The sequence below is a fragment of the Haemaphysalis longicornis genome, unplaced genomic scaffold (genome assembly GCF_048455015.1).
Source record: "Haemaphysalis longicornis isolate Haplotype H1 unplaced genomic scaffold, Haemaphysalis longicornis Haplotype H1 scaffold_12, whole genome shotgun sequence".
NCBI lineage: Eukaryota > Metazoa > Arthropoda > Arachnida > Ixodida > Ixodidae > Haemaphysalis > Haemaphysalis longicornis.
In genome coordinates this window covers 6,321,671-6,341,603 of record NW_027526225.1, presented here as the reverse complement: position 1 = coordinate 6,341,603, position 19,933 = coordinate 6,321,671, and the positions used below count along the sequence as shown (strand labels likewise).

Here is a 19,933-nt window from a genome sequence, read left to right as displayed (position 1 = left end):
GTACTCCAATGGAATTGCCGCTCTGTTTTCTCTGCTTCTCCTGATCTTAATTGGCTTGTGTCTCAATACCACCCTGACGTTATCCTACTTCAAGAAACTTGGCTTTCTCCCCAGAAATCATTTTTTATTCCAAATTTCCGCTCGTTTCGTTTGGACAGGCAAGGTAGAGGTGGAGGGTTATTGATTTTAGTATCGCAAAAATTCTGCCATAGTGCACACATGTCATTTGTTTCTCTCTCATCTGAGAGTGAAATTCTTGCAGTTGACTTTGAATTACCAGGAAATGTTTCATTCTCCCTTGTAAATGCATACTTTCCATATGGGGTGACATCGACTGGTTCACTGGATGCAGCTTTGGCGGCTTGTAAAAATCATGTCATATTAGCAGGGGATTTCAATTCTCATCATGTGGACTGGGGATATCGTACCGATGCTTGCGGGAGGCGTTTATGGGGGTGGATTAGCGACCACTCTCTCTCCTGTGAGAACTCAAAAGCGGCTACATGCCTGCGCGGCCAGAGTAAGTCGGTATTGGACTTGACTTTTGCGAAGCCGGGTCTTGTTGCTGCGTGGTCTACGGCAGACTGTGCTACATCTAGTGACCACATCCCCGTGGTTTTTGATATTCGCGCAAGGAAACACGTTACCCGTACGAAGCACTCCTTTGTGAATATGAATCGGTATGAAAATTTAATGCGTTCAGCATTAGCTTCGTTACCAACTCAAGAAATTGACGCTCGTGCCAAGGAGCTTATATCAGTAATTCAGGATTCGGCCAGTCGAGCTAAATTTACGATTTCTTCGGTTAAAGGGAAGCCAAGCAGTCCTTGGTGGAATGAGGAATGCACGAGGGATTTCCGTCGAAGACAAGCAGCGTGGAAAAAGTTACAGTATAACCAGTGTCCCGAAAATTGGAGCAATTTTAAGTATTTTCGCGCTGTGTTCAAACGTACTGTTGCACGGGCAAAAGAGATATATAACACAAGCCGCTTCTCTTTCCTCTCGAAAACTAGTAATAGGCGTGCGCTCTTCTCGTTCTTGCGGATTAGAAAAAACGGCCACAGCTCACCAAACCTTGATTCCTTCATGCACACGCCAACAGCCTTAAAAATTCTTCTTGATCAGTTGGCTGTAGGACTGCAGGCTCGTTTCACTTCCCGCTACCCGGTACTGGCCCCACCGGCCCATGGCTCCCCTGTCCTGGGCCCGGCTCCTCTTAACTTTGAAGAGGCTACGAAGGGAGAGTTATACGATGTGTTACAGCGTGTATCCGATGCAGCACCAGGCCCAGATGGTATTACTGTCCCAATGATAAAGATGGTGTTTACGGAGTCGCCTGAAGACCTCCTGCATATTGTGAACCACTCTCTGCGCGCTTCCTGGGTGCCTCTCGATTGGCGTCTGTCGAAAGTTGTTCCCTTGCCTAAAAAACCTGGGTTAGGTCTTTCATTGGATAACATTAGGCCGATAAGCTTAACGTCTAATCTTGTAAAAATTGTTGAGAGGGTTTTATTGGCCAGAATCGAAAAGTTTTTAAATAGTGCTAACATCTTGAGTCCTCGACAGGTGGGCTTCAGGCCAGGCTGCTCGATATGGTCGGCGCACATAGACCTAGAGAGCCGCCTTCATCTGGCTCGTCGTTCCAAAGAGGCCGCAGCGCTTGTGACATTGGATGTGGCCAAAGCTTATGATTGCGTGGAACATGGCATACTTTTAGAAAAGATGCATCGATTATGTTTTCCCGAATATATTACTTCGTGGGTTAGGATGTTTTTAACCGGTCGCAAATTCTTTATTGCTCAGAGCGGCGTTACCTCCTCACATTACAATCAAACGCGAGGCTTACCTCAAGGATTCGTTCTTTCTCCGGTTTTATTTAATGTCTTACTCAGCGAGGTTCCCGTTATTGCGGGCGTACAGTCGTACTTGTATGCTGACGACCTGGCGTTTTTTAGCTCTTCAAGCAATGTACATGTCTTGTTTCAGTCACTGCAGCTTTATATGTCGACCTTAGAGTCATGGCTGGATGGCCTCTACCTATCCCTAAATGTCGACAAGTGCGCACTCTTGGCATTCCCAGTGAAAGACCCAATTTCGATTGATCTGATATACAGACAGAAATCAATACCGCAGGTTACCTCTCTGAAATATCTAGGAGTGTTGTATGAGAGCACTCTGAATTGGCGTCCTCACATTGACTTCATTGCGGTGAAAGGGGGGAGAGCGGTTTCCGTGTTGAAGAGATATTGTAATAAGAAATCGGGTATGCGCAGAGACGTCCTCCTTATGCTCTATCGCATGTACGTGCGCCCTATTCTGGAATTCGGCTGTATCCTTTTTTCTAGTTATCCGTTCTACAAGCTCCGACCATTGATTACATTAGAAAGGCAAGCTTTGCGATTGTGTTTGGGATTGCCAAGGTACGTCCCCATTCGGGTATTGTACTGGGAGGCTCGAATCCTTCCTCTGATATCTCGTTTCAAGGTGTTGACAGTAGAAGCATACCTTCGTGCAATGGAATTGCCTATATCACGATCGCAAATGGTTTTTGTACACTCCCCAGCGTCCTTTTTTGCCCAATCATGGCCCATGTACAAGCGTCCACAGGTAGTGTTCGTCCAGTCCTTGCTCGCCCCTTTAAATATCAACATATTATCTGTACCTACGTTTGAATATCGCACTGCGAGTGTGGACATTGACTTCGTCAACATTTTTCCCTCCAATGCCAAATGCTTGCCGGAGAGAACGATATCTGGCCTTTTAGAAAACTACCTAGAAGAGTTCCCGACACATGTGGTTATAGCCACAGATGCTTCTGTCCGAGACAAAAAAGCTGGTGTAGGTATCTTTTCACCTGCGCTTGACTGGGCATTTCCTCTTCGTCTTCCGAATTTCACGTCAATATATTTGGCAGAATTTTTGGGAATCGCGCTCGCTCTTCGAAAGCTCAGCGAAGAGCATTCCCAGGTGATCATTGTGACGGATTCTTTTTCGGTTTGCTCCGCTTTATCTTCCCCAACCGTTTCTCCACTTCGCCGATCGTTGTCGATGCTTATACCAGTACATGTCAGGGAAATCCGGCTGGTCTGGGTCCCAGGGCACAGAGGAGTTGAACTTAACGAAACTGCTGATTACCTGGCAGGAGTAGCACTGAATGGTCCTCTCGTTGATACTGTGCCCCCGGTAGCCTATGTTGTTGGAACTAGGTTTCGAAGGTACAGTTCACTGGACAGCTTCCCACCAGACAGCATCGCTGGCTGCCCAGACATTGAGCATCTCCGGTACTCTTGGAAGTGTGACTTTGCGCAGTCTCGGCTGTGCGAGGTCACACTGACTTGCTTGCGATGTCGAACACCTAATTTGAATTTTTATCTGCACCGTGCACGCATAGCGCCATCGGCCACCTGCAGCTTCTGTCAAGAGGAGGAAACACTTGACCACTTCCTGTTGTCTTGCCGGCGGTTCTCTTCCCTCCGAAATCGTTACCTGGAGGCTCCCCTCCGGCGCCTGGGTCTCGCCTTGTCGGTGCCTAATTTATTGTCATTTGGGGCAGTCGGGCTTGGTCGGTGCAACGGGGATGTTTTTCGCGCTCTTCACTCATTTATTGCCGAAACAGGTCGCTTGCCTTGTTAATCAATAGCTTCAACCCATTTTTAATCGTTTATTGAAATACCTGTTGGTACAGTAGTATTGAATTTCTTTTGGTTCCAAAATTGTTAGCATCACTGTACCCTATTTTCCCTTCGTTTGAAACTAATTACTAAGCTTCTTTAGCAGTGAAATCACAATAAGACTTGGCCAATCCCCCAGAGTGGGTACGCGCCATTCTCGTTCCGGATCCAACCAACCAACCAACCAACACAGCTGTCGAACCGGTAAGTGGTGCTCTAAAACGCGGGCAACCACTTTCGCTAAACGCTTCTGACCGACTGTACCCAGGTAGGTCGTTTTTTTCCCCCCTTGTCTAACGTAGGTCTATACGAGATGAATTCTACAACAGAGTTGCGCTTGCAACTACATACAACGAAGCGTCCCTGAATGTACCGGTCCACCGCCAGCGGAAGAGAACGAACTATTGCTGGCTGTAGGGTGGGGACAGCGTCGTTTCGACAGAAACACTTTCCGCCCAGGCCCGATCGAAACCGTCTGCTGGCAAAGCAGACACGATCCAAAACTCGGCTTCACGCGGTCCCCGCGACGGTGGCGCCATCTGCTATATAGGGCGTGAAGTACACATTGCGCGTCACTGCCGCGCATTTCAATTTTTATAGGACGACAAACGATGCTTTCAGCCTTGCTTTGATGCAAGAAGTTGTTGATGTAAGCGGGCCAAAGGTTGTCCGAGAGCAAAGCCACGACAAAAGTATATAAACAATCGCACACAGCAGACTTAGATGACCACGAAGCGTAGGTTCATTGGTCTTGCGCTTCCTTGCAACCATAAATGAAACGGAAGGACAACCTGCTGTCGGAAATAATTCCTTACAAGTGAATTAGGCGTCTTGAAAGTGTGAATTAAGCAGCCATGGCGGTATAAAGCTCCTTTTGCAGAGTGGCAATAGAGGTGCACAAAATAATTTTTGTTCGCGGAGCCTTATTATGAACCGGAAAATCTAAGTTGTATGAACAACAGGTGTATGTAAGAGAAAAGGGAGAGAGGGCTGCTAGAATTCTGAGATCTTGCTCCTAATCGAACCACGTAGACGGTACTCCCCTACATTAGTGACAACCGTAACAAAAACGACTTGATCTACAGGCGCGAATTTTTCTTCCGTGCTTCAACACATCTGGTATCATATCTAAATCAGTACCATTTAATATGCCGAATGTTAAATTTACAGCCTTGTCCTTGTGTGTGTTTTTATTGCGCCTTAAATTTAACACGTTGAACAACTAGCCCAGACGTCAACCTTATTAATATGTCGCAGACATGACGATCGAATCAACCTGTCACCGCATCGACTTCGTAAATGAACTACAGACCTAAAGGGCTTACCTCAAATAGGCACAATTGCTCAGTGAAGCTTACTGACTTCTCTGCGCTTCGCTACAGTCGAATAAACAGTTATGAGGCCGCCACTGGTGGTGACGCCACATTTGATCGTAACGCGTCGATCATGGCCACATTACCTCAAAGCATTATCAGATGTATCGCCGCCAAATTTTTCGTCACACGTTAAAAAAAAAAAAAAAAAAAACACCTTCTATAATAACGTCCGGTACTGCGCACCAAACTTTTTGGCTAAACTTAACACGTGGAGCTTGACACCAGCCGCATTTCTTTTTTAGCCCTCACGGGAAATATGCCTTCGCATTTTTCTACGGCGTACCTGACGAGCAGTGGGGCTTCAAAGTGACGAGCTTCACGGGGAGCAAACAAGTTTGTTTGAAGTGAAATGTAGTTCAACTGAGCTTGCTACTGCACATAAGCCCGGGATCGAATAGCACAAAAAATTCGTTAACCTGAAATGTTCGTTAAAGCGGAGCTTCTAATGCGTTTCCGCTCCTTTTCTGCGGATTATGGTGACGGTACGGTGCACGGGCTTGCCCTGTGAACTGCAATGGCGGACAATTCGAGCCGGGACCCTACCCAATCTTTTTAGCAGTGCAATTTATTCTGTAGACTACCGTTCAGCCCCCCTTAATTATACACATAAGCTAACCGCGGTTGTGATGTCGATCACGTCACAGCCTCCTCCCCGCTTTTGATATTGTCAGTTGTTTCTAGTAGTCTTGTCGGACGACGCGCCTGAAACAAACCTCCCTCCAGTTCCGCAAAATATACCGCACGGGCGATCGACAGTACGACAACCCGCCGCGGTGGCCCAGTGGCTAGGGCGTTGCGCTGCTGAGCACAAGGTCGCGGGTTCGATTCCCGGCCTAGGCGGCCGCTTTTCTGATGGTGGCGAAAAGCAAAAACGCCCGTGTGTACGACATTTCGGCGCACGTTAAAGATACCCCCAGGTGGTCTCAAATCCGGAATTAATCCGGAGCTATACGGCGGGCCTCATCGCCTGCGCTGCGTCGGCGCGTTAAACCCTGCAATCACGACAGTACGACACGCGAAAATACGACGAAACTACAGACATTTTTTATTGTCTTTTTTTTTTTTTTTTCGGCACGGCTTTGACTTCGTCTTTACACTGCGTAGCTGTTAAGCTGAGGTTAAGAACGGTGTGTCTCTGGAGTTAGCGTGTGTCTATGCACCTCTTACGCGACCATTGGCATGGTCACTTAGCATTCGCTGGTTCCGCCAAGGCGTCAACTGAATTGAATGACACATTTTTTTACTGAGATGGGGGAGGGCACGAAGCCGTAGCTGGGGAAGGAGGAAGAGGGAAGAAGAACCGGCGATCAGTTCAAGGAATCAAAGACAGCCAAGATAACCAAGGAAGAGGCAAGGCAGATAGAAACGAATAAATGGAAGAAAAAAAAAGGAAGCTATAACGTCGATAGAGATGTACAGGGCTGCGAAATTGGACATCAGAAAGGATAATTTCTACGGTAATTCCAAAAGCAGTGCTTTGCTTTTTGACGCTTGAGCAGGCTGCTTGCGAACTAAGAGCTTTGTGGGGAAGTATATACAAAATGATGGGGTATGCGTGGTCTGCGGAAATGAAACAAACTATGCGATGATTTGATTGATTGTAGGGTTTAACGCGCCGACGCAACGCAGGCGATGAGGCGCGCCGAAACAAACTATGCGGCACATAGTGTTGGAGTCAGAGTGTATCCATCCAAATCTACAAGGGGGAAATATTTGACTTCCAGATGCGCTAGAATTTCAGGATACCACAGAGGGAGTTAACTTCAGGGCTGCCGATGCGACGAAAAGAAGATTAGAATGTTAATGGGCGAAAAGCAGAGAGGGGAATATGGCCTAGGACCTTACCACGTGTAACAGAAAAAAATACGTACTTTGTGCCTAATAAGTATTTTGTGCCTGCCCTAAGAGCAGCGCTAGTATTAAATGAAGAGTATAAAACACAGATATAATTGTTTTTTGTTGTTGTTGTAAGACGACACGTCATCACCCCGCTACAAAGGGGATACCACTAAAAATCATCATCATCATCAGTCAGTCGTGATTAGGAATGGTTGGAAACGAATCAGACGATGCGTGGTATCTCTTGAGGAGGGAGTGTAGACCCCTTGCCAAGCCATTATGCATTGACGCCAACGCCTCCCTTGCCAATCAGCACCCATAGACGCACGCGGGGTCCCCTCGCAGGTGGAGCCCCCTAGCAGCGTGCCCGGGAACCGCAGAACAAAGAGCCGCCATGGTGATGGACGTGCGCATCATGGCGTCCATGTCGGGCTTCTGGCTGGGCGTGGCCGTGCTGTCGCCGTGCTTCGTGCCGCGCAGCGAGAACCGCAGCGTGATCCGCTGCATGCTGGTGTGCGCGGCCGTGTGCATGTACTTGTCCTGGCTGTGCACCTACCTCGCCCAGATCAACCCGCTCGTGGGACCCATGCTGCCCAAGCCCGCCCTGCTCCTGCTCGAGCAGTACTGGGCGTCCGGCACTGCAGCAGGGGGAGGAGGAGCGAACCACAGCGCCGCCGGAGGCGCAGGCGAATCCGTCAGCCACCCCCACTAGACCACACCGACTGAGACAAGTCTCGGCTAGTGGACTAACTACTTCTGGACAGACTACGACCCCTCCTGGTGCGTCACGGCCCACATCTGGGTGTGCCCGTCAACGTGCAGGCCGACGACACACGTTTAAAATAATACAGAGTACCAAAGTTTGAACGGGAATGAAAAGTGACTGGAGTCGCTCCTGCTGGTCGTGTTTCTTTTGTAGCGCGAGCTACACTGGTCGAGGCTGAGCAGTTTCGCGTGGCTCCTGGAGAGCCGTGCTGCGCATGCGCGAGGAGCAGTGACGTCTCACGGCGCACAGCTCCCGCGCCGGAGCCGCCGCCGCCGCCGAGCGCGCCTCGCCGGTCTGCGCATTCCAGAGCAGTGACGTCATAGCCGCGGCAGACGCACTGGGTCCCGCGCGTGTCCAGCTGTGCGCCTCCGTTGCGCAGTAGCCAAGTCTGACGCTGCGCCGGAGCCGCAGTGCTCAACCAGACGTTGAGCAGCAGCAAGCATGATAATCAAGCTAATCCTAGACAACCAGGAAACCTAAGAATAACCAGCTGAGCCTTAGCTCTCGCTACGTATATCCTGGCATAGCCGAGCTAAGCCACTGCTAATTTTTTTCAGAGTTCTTGTCGAAAATGTAATATTGCGAGAGAATATGTTTATCGCTTACCCGCAAAAGACGGCGAATTCTGCGAATGAATAAATATATTTATCATATACACACACAAAAAGACTTTTTACACAAATTCTCATTACATTACAAGTGCTATACAAACGTCGTATTAACCTGGGGTGTGGTCCGTTCCTCAGAGGGAGACAACTGCTATAGGACCCAATTATGTGCAATTATTCGTACATAAAGTAAACCCTCGTTATAGCGAGGTACCATCAGGGACAGGAAACCGGCCTCGTTATAAGCCATACTTCCTTAAAAGTGAGAAATATTTGCTCTTGATGCATCCCAGTGGGGGCGGCCACGAAACACTCCAAATAAAGCGATTTTCCGTTCTAACGGTGGTTTCATTCCTTTTAAAAAGTACAGCATCCGGACCTAATTCCCCCGAAGTTAATGCTGCGACTATAGCCTCGTCCGATTAGCTAAAACTTTACCGTTCATGACCAGCTGACACGGCCACGTCTGCCTGCAGATAGACACGCCACGATGAGTCTTAAACTACGCACTACCACCTCTCCCGCTTGATCTATCCTCCGGCGGACAAAACTAGGTAATCCTAAGGCCCACACGTGGCGACTTCTTCAGACAGGCCTAGCGTCACTAAATAAGCTACGCTCTTATTTAGTGTCGCTAGACAGGCTCTTTTCAAAATCCTGCCGTCATGCACGTGCATCCACGTAACTAGGCATGCTGCTTATGCAGCGGTCATGCCACACTCTCCCATATCATCTGGGCTTGCCCAAAAGGCCCCTTTCCCAAAACACCCTCAGAGGAACGGTGGCAAGCCGCGCTGCGCAGCTCGTACCCGGACCTACAGGGCCATTTGATTGCCAGCGCTGCCGAGGTCGCTGATCAGTTCACTGACTGACTAACTGAACAAACTTTATTGAGGAATAGGAAAAGAAGGGAATGGGGTAGGGGATAGAGGGGAGCGGAATTCATGGGTGGAACTCTAGGTCCAGGGCCCCAGTAGCTAGTGCGCCTGTCTTCGCTCTCTCCAGCAGGTTGAGTTGGTCCTGTAGAGATGAGCTTGCCAGCCTCCCATGTATTCAGTGTAGTACGCAGTGTTGAGGTGCTGCTGGTGCCTATTCCCCATATTATTGGGCAGGACCATGAGGCGTGGAGCAGCGTGGCTGTCTCGCCGCATTTCTTGCAGTATTCGTCAAGGTCTCGACTTTGGTGTCGCAGCATCGTTGAACCATCTGGATTTGTATATGTATTATCGGCGTCAAATAAAACGCGAACACGAAAATATGAACCTGAACATACAAATAGCGCGATTTCTTTCCATGCAAACCAAAATGACGCTTGGCTTAATTTTAAAAAACAAAGTTGGGAAAAGTGGATTTCCAAACATACCAATAGCAAGCCATTATATGAACTCTACGAACAGTTTTTTTTTCAATTTTGCACGTTCTGGTTCATATTTTTATGTTCACGTTTCATTTGACGCCGATAGTACGTATTGGTCTGGATTTTTCGCAGGATTTGCGCTTCCGAGGCCGTGGGGTCCTTATGTGGATGTGACGCTGACAGCCATCAACGCCACCTAACCTCCAACATTGCTTTCAAGATGCATCATCACTGATATTCCTCAAAACGAAGTTTAGTCTTCTTTCTCTCTCTACACCACGACACCGGGGAAGCAATCCACACACTCCGTAGAACATGCTTTCAACTCCCCATACTATTTCTTCCCCAACGGCTCCGATTATTTGAATTGCGCGCGGCACCTATTGGTCCGTAACTCTTATCGCCTATAAATGTAAACTCAACATTTTGCCCTCCCCTGGTGGCGGAAAACAGCATCAATCAGTCAGTTTCAGCAAACAAATAATTTCAGTCTTCAGGTGGCGAAAAAATTCGTAGCGTTACACCAACTTATTGTTTAGAGCAATTAGGTGGCTGAGTTTTAGTTGTCTGATCAACCGCATATCGGCAAGTCTGTCTTCCGTGTGTGTGTTCATCTGTAGCCCAAAGCTATTCTACAGCACTGTGCTGCGATATTCCGTTCCCAGATCGGCATAAGCCAGGCACTCCCGGTGCGATAAAGAACGTTAATTAAACGAGTTGATGTGCCGCGCCCCTCCCCTAAGCCGACGGTAAAGATAACCAAATCCCCCTTATGTACGAAAAGAATGCTTACAATCGAGCCAGGAAAACGTTTTACAGAAAGAAACAAAATCACAGGTCTTGCAAACTTCCGGCACTGCTGGGGGCTGGCAACCAGGCAGTCCACCCGTGATTCTACGCTGTAAAATGATTTACACCCCTTTTTGTCTTACACCAGACAAAAAAAAAACCCTCTTTATAAGGGTGTAAGCAACGATAAAACATTTAAAAGGGAGTATTCTTGTGTCCTTGCTAGGGTGTAAGGGTGCTACAAACGACAATACACCCTAAAGGGCGTTTTCCGTTATTTTTTTCTGCTAGGATGTAAGGGTGTTAGTTATGAACAGTGATTTATACCCTTAAAGGAGTAATCATTCTACAGTGTACTCCTAGGCTACCGACATCAGAGGGGTGTTTTTCGCAGTTGCTCAAAGCAAAAGAAGGACTCTGGGACACTTGTCTGTAACGTTTCTGTCTTTGTAATGCTTGTCGTATGCACTTCAATAAGCTTCTCCGGCTTGGCTTGACTTGCCTTGATTGTTCGAAATCAAGCAGGTCCGTACCCACAAAGAAACGGAGTCTCGCCACCCTGCTACTACTGTATGGAACGCACGCGTCCGTCCACCAGACATCAACCACCCACACACGCATCTCGAATGCAGCAATTCCTGCGCTGAAAGCCAACGCTGTGAAAGACAACGTGCGCATGGCCGGCGAAGCGTGAACTGCGACTGACATGCAAGCACGGCGGACAAGGTCGTGCGGCGTCGGATAATCGATGTCCGTCAATGTAATAAATACATGTTCGCTTCCTCTTCTGTGTACATGCTGCAGACGCGCGCGTCGCCGGACCGATCAGATGAAGAGTCGTCATTTCTCGAGGAAACTTCATTACAAGCGCTGGCTTCCGCTTAGGCTGGACCTTATTTCCTGCACTGAAACAGCCAGCGGTTAAAACTGGCTACTTTACTGAGTTACAAATAGGGCAGGAACAGGGCGATAGGAGGATCGCACAAACACGGCGCGGACTAAAGGATGATGTTTATTGTCGCGAACAGGCAATAAATATGAAGAGAGAGAAAACACGTGACATGCTAATCAAGGAATGACAAATACAAAAACAATAATAAAATAAAACTAAAAACTAAAAATATTCTATGGCACAGTAATCTGCACTACTGTTAAATGTGCAGCAGCCAGCACACTTTATATCAGAGCGCCCTGACAATCTTTCCTAGCTCCCAAACTATTCGATTTCTTTCCCAGTAAGGGCGACGGAGGGTGTGCTGATGCAATCTTACTGACGGGTGTAAATTTCCCAGGCTTGTCTGATCTCACGCCGCAGCCTCATACATGGCCAAGCACACCCTCGATCCGTCGCCCTTACTGGGAAAGAAATCGAATATCTTGGGAGCTATAGGAAAGACTGTGAGGGCGCTCTGATATAAATTGTGCCGGCTGCTGCAGATTTAACAGTAGTGCAGATTACTGTGTCATAGAAGATTTTAGGTGCGGAGCACCTTAGGATCGCACAATGTCCGTCCGCGTCCGTGCGCATAGCATTTACAATCGCAAAAAAATCACACAGGCAGCGGCGGGATTCGAGCCTGTGTCTGGTAGACCAGACAGAGTTAGTGTCAGTCGTCTTGCCCAATAATAATAATAATAATAATAATAATAATAATAATAATAATAAAAAATCGGGCTATGACCGCGAGTTAGTACCCGAGAGTCAAACGGCTTCCTCCCACACGTGTAACGGTGCGGAGTAACTTGGGGCCTCCCAATGTCCGTCCGCGTCCATCCGCGCGCACACCACCATCAAGCGAGAATCAAGCGAAATTCGATTTGAGCCGGGAGTTGCAGTTTCAATTAGGGAATCATCAAGGTGAAACTGACGGCTTGAATCGAATGGCGGTCTTGGCGCAAATCGGATGTCACTCGGGCGCAACTTGGAGGCCATTTCGAGTCTCCGCGTACTCCGCACCCTCGCCATCATCCACGGAGTGGAGATGATGCCATTTTTAGTTTCTAGTTTTAATTTTTTTTTACTTTTATTATTGTTTTTGTATTTGCCATTCCTGGATTAGTATGACACGTGTTTTCTGTCTTTTCATGTTTATTGCCTGTTCGCGACAATAAACTTCAGTTGTTAGTCAGCGCCGTGTTTGTGCGATCCTCCTATCGTCGCCCCGTTCCTGCGCTGATTGTAACTCGGTTACATACCAACAGGCCCATCTACAATCTGTGGCTACTTGAAACGCTAGCGGGCGAGTTCCACGTGAATTCGGTTAAATGAAGAGGCGGCTACCCCCCTTTTTTGTGCGTAAACGCACAGCTCAACCCACTTAGTACAAGGCGAAGAGAGTACGGGAGCGCAGCCGTTAACCCCGTTCAGCATATGTTCTGCGCTCAATACGAGCAAAAACAAACTTTACCACCCCTTCCCAACGAAAGCTGAGAGAGGCGCGCGAAAGCTTTCTTACAACAAAATTGCGTTCAAAAGTGCCTCCAATCGATCTTCAAACCTTTAAAAGGTCCGTGAAGAGAAAATACAACTTCGTTTAACTTTGAAGAGTTAGGCTTCAGTACCTCACTCAGCTTCATTCCGGCCACGAAAGACGCTTTTTAACCGATAAAAACGCTAGAAATACTCAGAACTTTCAAATTTCGCGCCACAGTGACGTGTTATCGGCGCGAGTGACGTCATACAGGCCAGTACTAAAAACACAATTTTCAGTGGGTTAGGCGCACGTTAGCATTAGAGTGATTCGATCAAACTGAACTAGCGGCCCCACTACAATCGTCCAGTCGTGTGTCCTGGCGATTGATTAGTTCGGCCACCGTCAATCGCCCAAGCAAGATTCTGTGACGTCATAGAAAAGCTGCCGGAAACGGGCTAGCGAGTCGCCACAGCTCCACAGGTTTTCTTTAATATCGCCGATATTTTTTGGAAGTTTGCGATGAAATCGGCATCATTTTTTATCAAGACAAAGCAGCCTTTCTAATGAACTAAACTTGTATTTTGTCTTCATGGCTCCTTTAAAGACCTACATCGCAAGCGAAGAACGAACCCGTGCGACGATTTTTCGCGCACTAAGTACGAAACGCATCTAACAAACCGACATTTGGTTTATGAGATAAACGTACACTAACTGCACTCCTTCTTCATGATTGATGCGTATGTTGTCTTATGTAGGTATAGCCGTTCCTTCTTCGCGACTTTGAAGCAACAGTTTCGACACAATGGAAGGGGCCCTGTTTTACGCACGCGCCGTGTGTATAGAGATGTTATCAGAGCTTTTTGGTCGACCGACCGGTCCATGGGAAAATGCATTAGTTTTCTGACAGGATGCCATCGGTCCCTCAAAAAAAGACTTCGCTCTAACACTATGCCCATACGCACTAATACACATTCACACACGCGCACACAAAACGACTCGCTGGTTACCCCGCATAAGCCCCCGATACGGAGAATTTCCTCGAGTTCTTTGCACAATGCCGCCCCGCCGGAAGTTGACTAAAGCGGCCGACCGACAGACACGTCATGTAACCGTCCGGGTCAATACAAGCGAACCAGACGCAGCGGCCCATGGGAGGGATTCCGCTGTTTTAGTTCCGCGAACTTAATTATGCTCAGAGCTTCCAGTTATAATGACTACGTGGCACAGCGACGTCATAAAATGGAAGCGTTGTCATTCGAGCTGCAAGCGAATGGGAGTTTTCCTAGAGGAAGTGGACGGAGTGCGGATATCTTTTTTTTTTTTCAACAGAATAATAAAATATCACGCAAAAGCTGCTCGAATACCCTTTTTCGCGGCCAATTTTACCGCTCGGCTGACCCAATGATTTGCACTTCACTCTAAGAAATAAGGGAGAGAAAAGGGAGGAAATCCTGCTTTTCCTCCCTTGCGCTCGTCCGTTCCTCCCCTCCAATGATGATGATGATGATCGTTGTGGCCAGAAACCCTTTGTATCGGGCGGACACCGAAATGTCCAAGCCAGGTGAAAAAGTTAACAAAATACATATAAAAAGAAAAAAAAACCGGCTGAATGCCTAAAGTCATTGCACCGTCCCCACCAGCGAGAAAGCTAAAGGTAGCAGTTTTCCTGCAGTCTTGTGCATATGGTACACTGCATGCGTATGTACGTCCACTGCACTGTCACCATTCACTGCAGTTCACTCGTGCGTTCACTGCACCGTCACCACAGCCGCACCCAGCCGAACCGATCGCTGCCAGAGTTGCAGTCGCTCTTTCGTCGTGTGTACGTCCATGGCATTGTCGACGCCGTCCTCGAACCCTAGCGCCTGTTGTATAGTGGCGTTGACTCTGGCGGGTGGGCGCAGCCTGTGGCAGTGCAGCACCAGGTGCTCCATGCTTTCCTCGTGGTCGCCGCATGCCCTGCACTTTGCTGCTTGAACCTCTGGTGTGCTGTCGTAGTGCCGGCAGTACAGCAGCGTGCGCAGTGCCCCCGCACGGGCCTCGAAGAGGAGTGTGCTGCCGCTGCTGTTGTCGTAGACACGCATCCGGCCTATATCTTGCCTGTGGTTGCGGTACAGTTCCAGGGTAGACTTTTGGTGCATTGTGGTCTGCCAGTGAGCGCGTTCCTCTTCTTTCACCCTGGAGCGCACCTTCTCCGTGATCTTGTGCGGCGGGCCCACCTCGATCGGGCTTGTAGTGAAGCCGAATTTTCGACGGAGGTGGTAGAGGCGGTTGCACCACTGTGTGCGAACACCCTTGAATGCCATGTAGCGGAAAAGTCGCCGCGCCCAGCGTTCGTCGTTCATGACTCGGAGTCGCTCTTCGAATGCAATTTTGCTGGTGGCCTCGCGAGCCTCAAATGTTGACCATCCCAAGTCACCCTGTATGGCCTCCACAGCCACTCGGCCATGGCAGCCCAAGGCAAGGCGGCCCACCTCTCGCTGACCACGCTCGAGCCACCCCCGTGTTGGCGCCGACACACACACCACAGCGTTCGCAAAGGTGAGACATGGGACGTGCACCGACTTCCACAGGTCACGGACCAACAGGTATCGGTTGCACCCCCATAAGCACCGTCTGCGCAGGATACAGCTGGCGCGTCTCGACCTTTCTTTCAGTAGAGCCTCGTGTGTAGCATACTTGTCGCCAGTGGTGTTGAAAGTGATGCCAAGGTAACAATAGCTGTGCATCGGTGGAACTTCTTCCCCGCCAGGCAGCAGCACAATGCGAGCTTTGTCCTCTGGGTCGGAGAAGCACAGGACCGCTGACTTGCGCGTGTTGAAGGCCAGTCCCAGTGTTGACAGATGCTCAGCCGAGGCGGTGACAAGTCCCTGTAGCTCAGCCACACTTCCAGCGAGCAGGACAAGGTCATCGGCGAAGACCAGCCCCGGTAGTGTCCACATTTGCGGGAGTCCATCTTCAGAATAGGGCAGCGTGAAACCAAGTCCCGACGAAATAAGGGCTTTCTCTAGCCCCGCTACATACAGCATGTATAGCAGCGGGGAGAGCGGGCACCCCTGCTTCAGTCCCCGGTGTATTGCCACTGGCTCCGTGTGGACCTCTCCGAAGCATGCCACTGCCTTGTTGCTGGTGTATAAGCGCCGCAGAAGGTCAATCCATTTGGATGGCATAGCCAGGTCGCTCATGTGCTGCAGCATACGGCCGTGTGGGACATTGTCATATGCCTTAGTGACGTCGAGAAAGCATGTCACCAGGCCGCGGGATTCTTTCCGTGCAATGTCTATGCACTGGGAGAGTACAAACAGGTTGTCCTCCACCCGACGACCCCGTCTAAATCCATTTTGCAGCTCCGTCAGGTGACCACTTTGCTCCGCCCACGCGCTCATCCAGGCCTTAAGCACTTGGGCAAAAAGCCTATACAGTACGCTGGTGACTGTGAGTGGCCTGTGATCCCTGAGAAGGCTGCTGTCACCGCCTTTCTTTGGTATTAATGACACTTTTCCCAGTAGCCATGCCTCTGGGATGGGGTCGCCGTGGATTATGCCGGTGAGGATTGCTGCAAGGTGTGCTTGCGCCACTTCCCCCAGACACTTGACCAGTTCCGCAGGGATGCCATCGAGTCCGCTTGCCGTGTGAGCCCCAATGCGAGCAAGAGCACGTTTGAGAGCCAGCGGTGTCACTTCCCATTGGCAGTCAGCCATGTACGAGTCCTGTTCACTTGGCGGCTCTCCTACCGGGCTGGCTTTGTGCTGGACGACGAATGATGAGACGTTGCGCGCCCTCTTTCGGAAGCCTTCAGAGGGAGAGAATTTCCTCCCTCCGGCGGCACGGGGAGAACGGGGGGGAGTGGGGTGTGGACGACTCTTCAGCGTTCAAGCGTACGCTTTTGGCGTTTGCTCGTTTATCGTAGCGTAGCTTATTTATAATTTTTTAGCGTAGCTTATTTAGTGACGCTAGCGCGAGCGGCTGCGTCGTGGCGGCAGCGCGTCGACGGGCGTTGCTGGACACGTATGACATCCTGTTGAAGTCGTTTATGAGCAGTTATTGTCGATTCTTGAACTGCAATTATCAAGACTTTAGCTTTAGCCCCCCCCCCCCCCCCCTCCTCCCCCCCAAAAAAATCGCTTGTCGTCATTAGTTATTGCTAAGTATGTTGGCGGGCAAATATTTAAATGCTGCGAAATGTATCTCGAGCCATCACGGTCAAATCAGAACAAAATAAGATAGGATGATAAACGAAGACGCACCTCGTACAACTTCTTTACTTGCGACTTGATTTAACCTTCATGCTGTGTAGCGACTGCACGTTCAGGAATTGAAATTGTAAGCAAAACAAATTTCAGCGCTGCCGTAACACTGCGGTTACCGTGGAACGTCATTTGTACGTTGAAAGGAAAGGTACCCTGGCACTCTGTCTGTACCCTGTAAACAAACTGATCAAACTCTCGCCTCAAAAAAAAAAAAAGAAAAAAAAGGACAAGGGCTTTGCCAGGATTCGAACCACGGACCTTCAAAATATAAGTCCGGCTCGGAGCCGCTCGACTACGCGAACATACAAATAACCTTCTACAATCCGGTATACCAACTGAGGCTGCCCACGAATAGTGTCCGGTATGCTTTCTTTTGGTTGTATTTGATAGATTTTAGCAATGGTAAAGGCTGCTTTCTTCTTAATTCGCTCGGCGAGCGAATTCATGTGGCTCAGCCGTCCGGCTCGGCCATCCGACTCGAGCAGACTCGAGTTGGCTCTGCCCATCGGCCTTCGGCAACATGGCGGCGGCGACCTGCGGGGACGGTGTGCGTCGTGCGTCGCACAACTTGATTGTGATATCAAAACGACAAGCACTTGCAGAAGTTACAACAGAGCATGTCGGTCCTGAGTCGGTACTGCGATATGCGTTTATCGTTGGTCTATTTCAAATGTTCGCGCTTTGTGTGGAGCCGAGGCAGAAAAGGCACCAGTACCAGCGTCTGCGGTGTGGTGCGCCGTGTTTTCGTTTTCTATCAAGTGTGTAGAGATACGCTCATCGTGCTCATCGCTAGCGCGAGAGGACCGATAAGTCCAATTCATCGTGGCCCGGCTCTCGCGCGCTCGGAGCTGTCAAGGTCTGTCTCCGCGCTGGGATCATCGACAACGTTCAAAATACGGTCACTGTGCGTGAAATCAACGCGCAGTGCGTGAAATCAGCGCGCCGGTCAGCGCTTGTATACAGTGCAAGTTTTCATATCAAGTGCGTACGCCGTGCTGTTATCTTCGCTTGATGTATCGAAGTTTGGCTCTCGCAATCAGCCGTGTGCACCAAAATCCACGATAATGCGATTGACGTGTGTGGTACGTCGCAGTTCTCCCGGAGTTGAATGTGTGTATGTGGAGCTACGGCGCCGCAATCTCCGATACTGCAAGAAACACATCGCATCCGAGAGGTGCACCTTTTACATCATTTCCCCTGTGTATATCTGCGCGGTTGGTGGTGATGTGTGGCGGTTTTTCTTCGTTTTAAAATGTGGGTGCCGCTGGTGGACTGCAGCGTTCCCAAACCAGCGACGTCAGTGCTCCGCTAGTTTGCCTATTCTAGTGGCCTTGTGATTTGGTGGCAACTGTGCTTTGAGCAGCAGCTGCAGTGTGTGTCCAGGCTGTCTTTTTTTTTTTTTTTTCGTGTTCAGCACTGCCTGGTTACGTGAAGGGTGCTTCATGCGAGATGCTGTTTCGGTTTGGGACTAGTTTTCGTGGTAATTTCACTTGCAGCTGTTGTTTGTTTACGCATGCTGCGTATAGGCACTAGATAAAGCTTCCATGCACCACTATTTGAAAAAGTACCTTTACTAATGAAGCACCTGGTTATTGTTAATGTAATCATCATGCAGTCATGACATATTCCTGTGAGTAATGTTTACACACCATGTTCACAAAATGGTTTTTATCATAAACCTTTTCAAATGCCCATTTACGCTTTTTTATTATTGTTGTTTGCTTTGAGCCACAGCAAAGTTGGCTATGTTTTGGTCTTCCCTGAACTCTTAAAATGCCAGCACTGTCAATCATCAGTGAACATTCTTAAAGCTGAATCGGGGGTAATTCGTGTTCAGTGGGTGGCACACATGACTTCTTTTGAGAATCCCTCTTTGGTCCCAACATATCTAGTATTTTTCAGCTTGATTAAGCTCATCGAATATGAGGGGTCCCAATTTGCTGCTTTGTTGTTTGGTTCTAGCGATGAACTGAAAAACCCGAGCTGTGACTCTGATTAGCTTTAAGATTTTGCCATAGTGTTCCAGATTGATCATGCCCGACTCAGCAGTTGGCGATGTCGCTGCAGGCAATGATCTTGTTTTCTTCCTTTCCCCTAGTTAGATTTCATTGTATATCGCTTTCGGAACCACCCGTTCCCAATATGCATGCGGGACAAATCCACAGTGCTTTGCTCCGCTACAGTACGTTTTTGGCCAGCTGCATGGCCGGGATCTTGCGTGCTGGATTTTCTTTTGCCGGATAATGTCTACATACGAACTTGTCCGCGAGGCATTGAATTTTAGTGACTCAGTTGCACGGGAACGGCTTCCAGCTGCCAACATCTTCATGAATCCAATGGAGTGCTGTTGTTGAATCTGTCCGTAGGTAGATCTTTGAAGGCTGTTGCTTGAGGGTTTCCAAAATAAAGCCACTCAATTGAACAGCAAGCAGGCATGCCATCAGTTCCAGTCTCGCCAGTGTAATTTCCTTGCCTGGTGCCACCCTTTGTTTGCTTACCAGAGTTGTCGATCTTCTACCGTTTCCACTCTCCAGGGTGAGGTAGGCAACTGCCTCTCATGCCATTGGACGGGTATCGGCAGAAATGTGAAAGCAGTCCGCCTACCCTCCATTTGTTTGCGACCTGTAGTACCGGGGTACTTGAACCTCAGGGAGATAGGGAGTCCGTCTAGATACACCTTCCAGGCCGCCGTGATGTAGTTAGGTAGCGTGTTCAAGTCCATGTTTTTACACCACAGTTCGTGGAACAGGACCTTGGCATGGACAACAAAGAGAGAAAGCCCCCTCTCCCCCTCCCCCCTTAGTGGTTCATGTTGAACCTCAGTGCAGACGACAAGACGCAGTGCGATAGCAACACGACACAC

General features: G+C 49.1%; 1 protein-coding gene and 1 pseudogene across 9 annotated transcripts in view; one reads left to right on the top strand and one right to left on the bottom strand.

The window, feature by feature from the left end:
• LOC144162335 (microtubule-associated serine/threonine-protein kinase 3-like) overlaps positions 1–19,933 on the bottom strand; it is a gene marked incomplete at its 3' end in the record, with an annotated part of 489,334 nt that overhangs the window by 73,436 nt on the left and 395,965 nt on the right.
• LOC144161850 (V-type proton ATPase subunit e 1 pseudogene) lies at positions 7,235–7,716 on the top strand (annotated as a pseudogene).